This window comes from Alexandromys fortis, unplaced genomic scaffold (assembly GCF_014885135.2).
Source record: "Alexandromys fortis isolate MF-2015 unplaced genomic scaffold, M_Fortis_MF-2015_v1.1 scaffold_77, whole genome shotgun sequence".
Taxonomy (NCBI): Eukaryota; Metazoa; Chordata; class Mammalia; order Rodentia; family Cricetidae; genus Alexandromys; species Alexandromys fortis.
The window spans coordinates 4,083,182-4,090,893 of record NW_026067967.1 but is presented as its reverse complement, the minus strand read 5'-3'; the positions used below and the strand labels follow the sequence as shown (position 1 = coordinate 4,090,893).

The window sequence follows — 7,712 nt, the reverse complement described above, 5'->3', positions numbered from 1 at the left end:
GACAACAATGACGATCCTAACAGAGACTTACATGGATACAATCTAAATGGGAAGTAGAAAAAGACAAGATCTCCTGAGTAAATGGGGACTTTGGGGGAGAGTTGAAGGGGGAGTGGAGAAAACAGGGAGGGGAGCAGAGAAAAATGTAGAGCTCAGTTAAATTAATAATAAAGAGAGTGCCGCAGTGGCGCTAAAGCTGATTCAGCTCAGTTTTAGTCAAGACCATTATTCTTCTTTGCCCTCCAGACATTTCCTGGCAATCTTCAGTCTACTTCCCATTATAATAGTCATGTTTATTCATTTATATTACAAAACTGAGGCATATATCATTATTGTCAACATATTACATAAGAAAATTAGAGCACAGGAAGAATGAGCTTTTGACTTAAGAGACTTGGCTAGCACCTCAAGGCAATGGAATCCAGATCCCTACCATAAGGCACAATGGGAAACATTCCAAATGGTATATCAACTATTCTCTAACTATACAAACTTCTTGTATCACTTTTTTTCCTGGGCCACTGCCACGATCGCAACTGAATGTCTGGAGACACTAGTTACATTTTATCAAGCAATTTTTTTTAATCGTCCAGCACTGTGATCCAGCTTTTCTAATATCAACTTATTAAGCTTATGAGAAGGCATAATTATTTCCATTTTTTTTCAGATGAAACCAAGGCCCAAGGAGATTAACTACCCATGATAAAGTGAATAAATTCAGATCTCCAGCAATCATATGTTAATTCTACTCATTGCAAACACTGGCTTTTTCCACATTTCCATTGGCCTAACTCCCCGGGGGACGTTTGAAACTACGGGAGATGTCCTGGGATGGCACTAAGCAATGGAAACTGAGTGCATAGTGGCCAAGGTTTCTGGACTCCGTCAGCGCTCTATAAACTGAAGGTATTCGCCACAAAATGTCTGGGGAGCATTTAATCAAGGCTTCTTTTCCATCACAGAGTTTTTTCTTTTTTTTTTTTTTTTCCGAATGACACTTTATTCAGTCATTTTCTTTGCAACTGGAACTCTGGGAATTCAAAATTAACATCCTTGCCCGTGAGCTTCTTATACACATCAGAAAAAGTTTCCACCTTGTGCTCCACGTTGTTCTGCTGTGCTTTGTCTAAATGAACCTTTATGAGCCGGCTGCCGTCCAGTTTCACTCGGATACTCTTGCCCACAATCTCACTCGGGAAGACCAAGTCCTCAAGGATGGCGTCGTGCACTGCGGTGAGTGTGCGGCTTCTGGGGCGCTTCTGCTTATTTTTCGTAGGGCTTTTCCGAGTTGGCTTGGGCAGAATCCTCCTCTGAGCAATGAAGACTACGTGTTTCCCGCTGAACTTTTTCTCTAATTCACGAACCAGCCGGACTTGGATTTTTTTTGGAAGGATTTCATCTGAGGAACTGGTACAAAAATTATGATGGCTTTCCGGCCACCACCAACTTCAATTTCCTTGGCCGCAGTAATGTTGAGCTCCCGCAGCTGCGCCTTGAGATCCAAGCTCATCTCCAGCTCGAGCAGCGTCTGAGAGATGCCGGACTTGAACTCGTCCGGCTTCTCGCCATTAAGCTTGACGATCTTGGCGCTCGAATTGAACATGGCTCGCCCTTACGGAGTGCCAGCTTGGAAAGAGCAGAGTTTTTTTTTTTTTTTTAATCAAGTTGAGTATTTATAGTGTTTTCCCACAGGTGTGGGCAGTTTTCCTATCTGCCGAAGCTTAGGCGAATGTGGACTCTGAGACACCGGACTGCACATGACAGCTCTAAGGCAGTTATCCTGTGTGTTCCTCTAGGAATGCAATCATTTAGAGTTGGAAATAGCAAATGAGGGCAGCTGACATGTAAATAATGCAACTTAGCACCTTTGATCCTCTCTGGAGCAGTGTAAATTAATTCTGATAACTGCCTAAATCAAATATGCAGTGAGAGAATTATGAGATTGCCTTGGGGGCATGGTGGAGGAACTGCTTGCTGCTGTTTGTGGTGGCTTACTCTTCACTTATTAGGGATTTCACTCTGCCGTCTGCTTATATTTATCTCTCTATACCTGTTGAATTCACCTGAGCTATCACAACAAACTACAGTTGGATTGCTTTTGCATTGGTAACATACAGATGACGGCAGGTGGTATAACAATTATTCCATATGCTTTTTTTCATATGCTCTTATTAAATGCTAATGAGCAATAGTTTTAGCAGGAGGGAAATGTCTTGGTAACAGCTAAGAGGACAGTACCTGTTGAAGAGATGCTCTTAGTTTTCCAAGGATGGTTGATCTACCTCACAAGGTGAGAAATATACATAAGTCATCTCACGTTGATGGTCATTGTCTATCAGTGGCTGGTTGTGACTTGATTTTGCTTAAATCAACGGTGTGTGTGTGTGTGTGTGTGTGTGTGTGTGTGTATGTGTGTGTGACGGTGGTATGCCACTGTATAATTTATCCAGAAGTACTAGGTGAGTTTTTAATGTGTTTCACAGACCAGAGCATATTTCTAGCCTTGTATTATTTTCACAATAGATCAGAGAAAGCAAAGTATCCATATGGATTGTGAAGAAAGTAAGGCAGAGATGGTTTTGCACCTCCCTTAGTTCACGGAGCGACTGCATGTGAAAGTTCACATCCCAACTACTGACGAGACATTGCACAAGTCAAATTCACCGCCATCGGACACATAGTGTTTAGCCAGCTCACTGAGTATAGGAGTTGTTGGTGTAATGAGGACTCAGCTTGCTTATTATCTAGAACTTACAGCGCTCTCACACCAGGCTCAAACCATCATCACCACCACCACCAGCAGAAGCAGCAGCAGCATTATTAATTATTTTAATACTGTGGGGAAGCAGTTAAGGAATGCATTCTCCACCTCAAAAAGGGAAGTGAAGATCTGCGACACAGAAATGTATTTTTATTATTGCTGTTTATTAAGCCAGGGTAATGGAGGATCTTGCTGTGAATCTGTTTTTCCCCCTGGGTACAATCTGAAAGGTGAGAAAACAAAAATGCTAAATGGTCATATAACATTAGCGTTATCCATTGATAATATTTTCTGGCTTTTGGCATGCCTTTTAAGAAAGGAAAAATGGTTGAGACACTTCCTTCTGCTTGGAATTCCACATCTGATTCTAGCTGCTTTTTGAATGGGGAATGAGGTCTTTTAGGTGATCAACCTGATACACTGATGCTGGTATCTTAGCTACGGGGGGGGGGGAGGGAGGGAGAGAGAGAGAGAGAGAGAGAGAGAGAGAGAGAGAGAGAGAGAGAGAGAGATTTTCATCCAAATCACAGGACATGTCTAGGTATGGGGGAGATGTCATGGATTCATTTTCAAGCGTGGAACACAAAGAACTTCCTTACGGATCATCATACATGATTTGTCAGACAGAAACCTGGGTCTACCCACTATCCTTAAACAAATCTGGAACAGGATAAAGGATGTTAGCAGTTGCCATATATTCAATTCAAATCAAAAGACTGAACGGGGACTCCTGGAAATGCTCTTTCGTTGGAAGAATAAAAACAGTGATGGCAAGTGTGTGCTTTCCTTTTGTTCTAGTTGAGAGTATATGGACTTTCTTTCTTGTTTTTAAGAGCTCAGTGCTATGGTGTGCTGAATGCATCTATTAGTGGGTTAATGGGATTTTTAAAAGGTTATAAATGATCTCAATTAGCTTACAGAGGTCATTCTACGGGATACACCAGTGTTTCAGAAAATACAATAAATCCATCAACATGGCTTATGGAGGGTGAGAGATTGACTAGCGCAGAATCCCTGTAATTGGTACAGCACTGACTTGAGAGAAAGCCTGGTATTTCAACTGTTAAAATATTAAATTCTCCAAACTGCATGTTTTCTAAATAAAATTCATTTATTTATTTTATATCCCAGCCTCAGCTTCCCCTCACTCCTCCCAGCCCCTCTCCCCTCTCTGTTCCCACTCCCCAATCCACTCCTCCTTCATTGCCTTTTAGGGAAGGGCAGGTCTTCCATGAGTATCAATAGAACATAGCATATCAAGTTGCAATATGACTAAGCCCCCCCCACACACACAAACACAATGTATTAAGGCTGGGCAAGGAGAGTCAGTATGAGAATTAAGCTCCCAAAAGCCATAAAGAGAATCAGAGACAGCCTCTGTACCACTGTTATGAGTTCCACAAAAGGAGTAAGCTATCCAACTGTCAAATATGCAGAGGGCCTAGGTCAGTCGCATGCAGGCACCACGGTTGTTGGTTCAGTCTCTGTGAGCCCCTGCGAGCCCAGGTTAGTTGACTCTCTGAGTTTTCTCACAGTGTCCTCGACCCCTCTAGCTCCCACAGTCCTTTCTCTCCCTCTTCTGCAGGGTTCCTGAACTCTGCCTAGTGTCTGGCTGTGGCTCTGCATCTTTTTCCATAAGTATCTGGGCGAAGCTGGTCACAAGAGACGGCCAGGTCAGGTTCCGTATCCGTTATTTATAGGAGTCCAAGCTGGTGCCATCCTTGCAGATTTCTAGATTTCCTCGTGCCAGGGCTTTACGTGACCACGTGTACCCCTACTTCCCAGTATCTCTTTGAGTACTCTCCGCCTCTGCCTCCCCAACCCGATCCCTCAGTCCACTCAGAAAGTCTCTTCTGTTTCCTCTTCCCAGGGAGATCTGGCTGTCTTCCCATTTCCCTCCCTGCTCTTGCCCTTGTCTCTCTTGGTCTATGGATTGTAGAAGAGTTATCCTTTATCTTACAACAAATATCCAGTTTTTAAAATCAAGGACACCAGACAAATGGATGGAACTAGAAAAGAATCATCCTAAGCGAGATAACTCGAACTGAGAAAGACAAAAATGGTATGTACTCACTCATAAGTGGATATTAGCTGTAAGATAAAGGATAACTTTGTGTCTTTGAGCACTAAATTCTCTCATTGGTGGCACTGGCTTGAAGGTTGTGGGACTTTGTGACATGGATGGAGTCTAGTGAACAGGGGTAGGCCATCAGAAACAGGTCCTAGGGTATACACCTCCCAGTGTTTGGTCGGTTACATCACCTCACATCGCCCCTTTCTTCTTGATTTGTGAACTTGCGAAGAGGCCATGATGTAAATCCTAGGCTAAGTCACTCCACTTACTATGTTTTCTCTGCCACAAGTGAATCTCCCAGGTTATCTGACAGAAGGAGCAGGGACAGAGGTGGACCCGCTGGGGATGACTGAGTGTCAAACAACCCAGCCTTCCCCACTGGCATCCAGGGAGAAACACACCCACTGAGTCAGGAGTCTGTGGAAGCAGGATCTCTTTTAATGGTATCAAGCAGGGACTTGTACAGGGTTGTGAACTAGGCTCGGGAAGTTACACTAGGCCTCACCAAACTCAAGTTAGACGTAGGAAGTTACACTGGGTCTCACGCCCAGGCATCCATATCCCTTTGTTGTTTTTATTAAGAAGGAGAATTGCCTCGCCCTGGTGCCCCTCTGAACTGCAGGGGGCTGAGGGTGTGTGGGTCTCCAAGGAAAAGAAATCAAGGGAACTATTAAGCCAAGCAGCTACAAGAGAAGTACTTAAAACACTGAACTAATGCTACCTTCACGTCCCCTGCCCCCCAACAATAGGACATTTGTCTTACGGGAAGAGCCGAAGAACAGGGCATGGAAGACAAGGGCAAGATAGAAGAAGCCTTAAGAATGTTTTAGAGCCATTACCTCCTTCTACCTAAGGAGGCTGAAATGGCCTCATCTGCGAGCATCTGACACGGGCCAGCAGCAACACCTGGAACCCTCTAAGCAAAAGGTGATGGCTAGTACCTGGTCCTCAGTCAACACCAGGATTTATAACTATCCCCCCCGATGTCGACACTTAAGCATAACCAAAGGGCATAATAGCCAAAGGAGAAAATAAAGTTGTGGTCTGGGGGAAGCCAAAGACCCGATGCTCTCTTTCCACCACGAAACAGCAGAGCCCCCCTTTCATTGGCATCCCACACCTCTAAAACACGGGGTTTAGGCCTGTGGACTCTCAGAAGTAGCCTAAGAAGGAGTTAATCCACAAGGCAATCAAGATGGTCCCTCGGCCAGATGTTTTTCCTAAAGGAAAATCAGGAGGGTAGAGTAGAAAGCCTTTACTAGAGAAAGTAATGGGGATGGCCTGCCGACTGTTGTCTCTCCCTGATGACTATCTAAGCTCTGCTTCTCAGAATCACTGCCCCAATGGTTTGCAAAAAGGCTGGTCCTTCACTTGGCTGTTTGGTATAGGGATCCTGGGGTGCTTAACCCAGGCACAGTGGCCGCCTCAGCCAATACCAGGTGAGGATGGAGGTCAAGAAGAGTAGGTTGCTAATGTGGCCCCCATTACTAGCCTGCCCAACTGCAGGAGCAGAAGGGAATGAATAGCTTAGTGAACTAGGCAGGAACTTGCAGTAAGCCAGGAGTTGTTGATGTCTGTGCAAAGTTACCACCTTCTGGACAACCTCCATTTGAGGACAGGACCACTGATTCTGTCTTGGGTCCCAACCAGAGCCAGAACCCCGACGGTCTGCAAAAGCTAAAGATCAGAACCAAGTCCAGATCATAGAGAGCCAAGCCAAGGAGAGGAGAGCTGTGATCCTGCAACATGGGGTGGGAGGGACCCATCAACCCTTCTTCTCTTAACTCGTTTCTACGAGACGTTTGTCATAGACATCAAAACAGCACCCAGTATAGGAAATCGGCAGCAGTTAATTAGGGTATTGTGATACAGCTGGCCATGTCACTCATACACTTCGGGAAGTAGTTTGTGGGAAAATATGCAAGAATATTTCTTCAGATTGGAAAATCCATAGACTTGTAAATAGCTCTTAACTGATCATTCTGATTGAAGTTTAGAAAACTGGGATATCAGTAGACATGAAGTAAGACAGCAGGCATGGCTGTGAGATGGGAACAAGAACTTGGGATCTGCAATGAAGCACTTTATTCCATGAATGAAAAAGAAATCTAGCTCTGGTCTGTCCATATCCTGGCAATTAGGAGGACACATTGTAACAGATGGATTTAATTGACAGAAGAATTTTGAAGACAATTTATCATCCATGCTGTGGCATGGTTTCTGCTTGCTGCTCATGCCTAAGGTTGGGTGGGAATATATCACACCAAGTGAAACAGAAAGTTGTGAAAATTGGCCAGTTTGAGAAGGAGAAGACCACGTATGTGTTTAAAGTTTTGAAAAGGGCAAGGCTATAATTGTTAAAGTGTAGTTACTTTGATGTTAATTTTCTAATAAAGGGTAATATTTACGCTGAGATTACAGGGAAGATAGATAGAAGATACAGCAGTGGGAGAACATACCTAGGAGATAGTATGTCTGTATGACAACAAGTGTAGGAAAAAAACATGCTTAGGAGACAACACGTCTGTGAGGGTGGACTTTACCCTATAAAATCATATGCCAAAACAAGTCTTTCCTCCCTCAAGTTGCTTTTTGTTTGGTATTTTCTTACAGCAAAAAGAGTAGCTAATACTATACTCAAGGTATCCAAAACTTAAGCTTCATGTCAGTTCCATAATACATCAACTGTTTGTTAAGATAAAGAGAAGGGATCTTTTCCACTATGAGATCTCATTCTTAGTACTGGATCTCTAGTCCTATAGTAGTTCCTCAAAGCTCAGTAAGTGAATGACTCAAATTCTCTCTCTCTCGTGTATGTGATTTTGTGTCTTGATTTTAATCATGTCTTTGTAATTTACAAGTAAAACCATTAGTATA

The 7,712-nt window shown here is 43.6% G+C and overlaps 1 pseudogene; it reads right to left on the bottom strand.

Annotated features, from left to right (window-relative positions):
- Positions 1-1,007: 1,007 nt before the first annotated feature.
- On the bottom strand, positions 1,008-1,603 carry LOC126508945 (40S ribosomal protein S7-like; annotated as a pseudogene).
- Between the last annotated feature and the right edge of the window lie 6,109 nt (positions 1,604-7,712).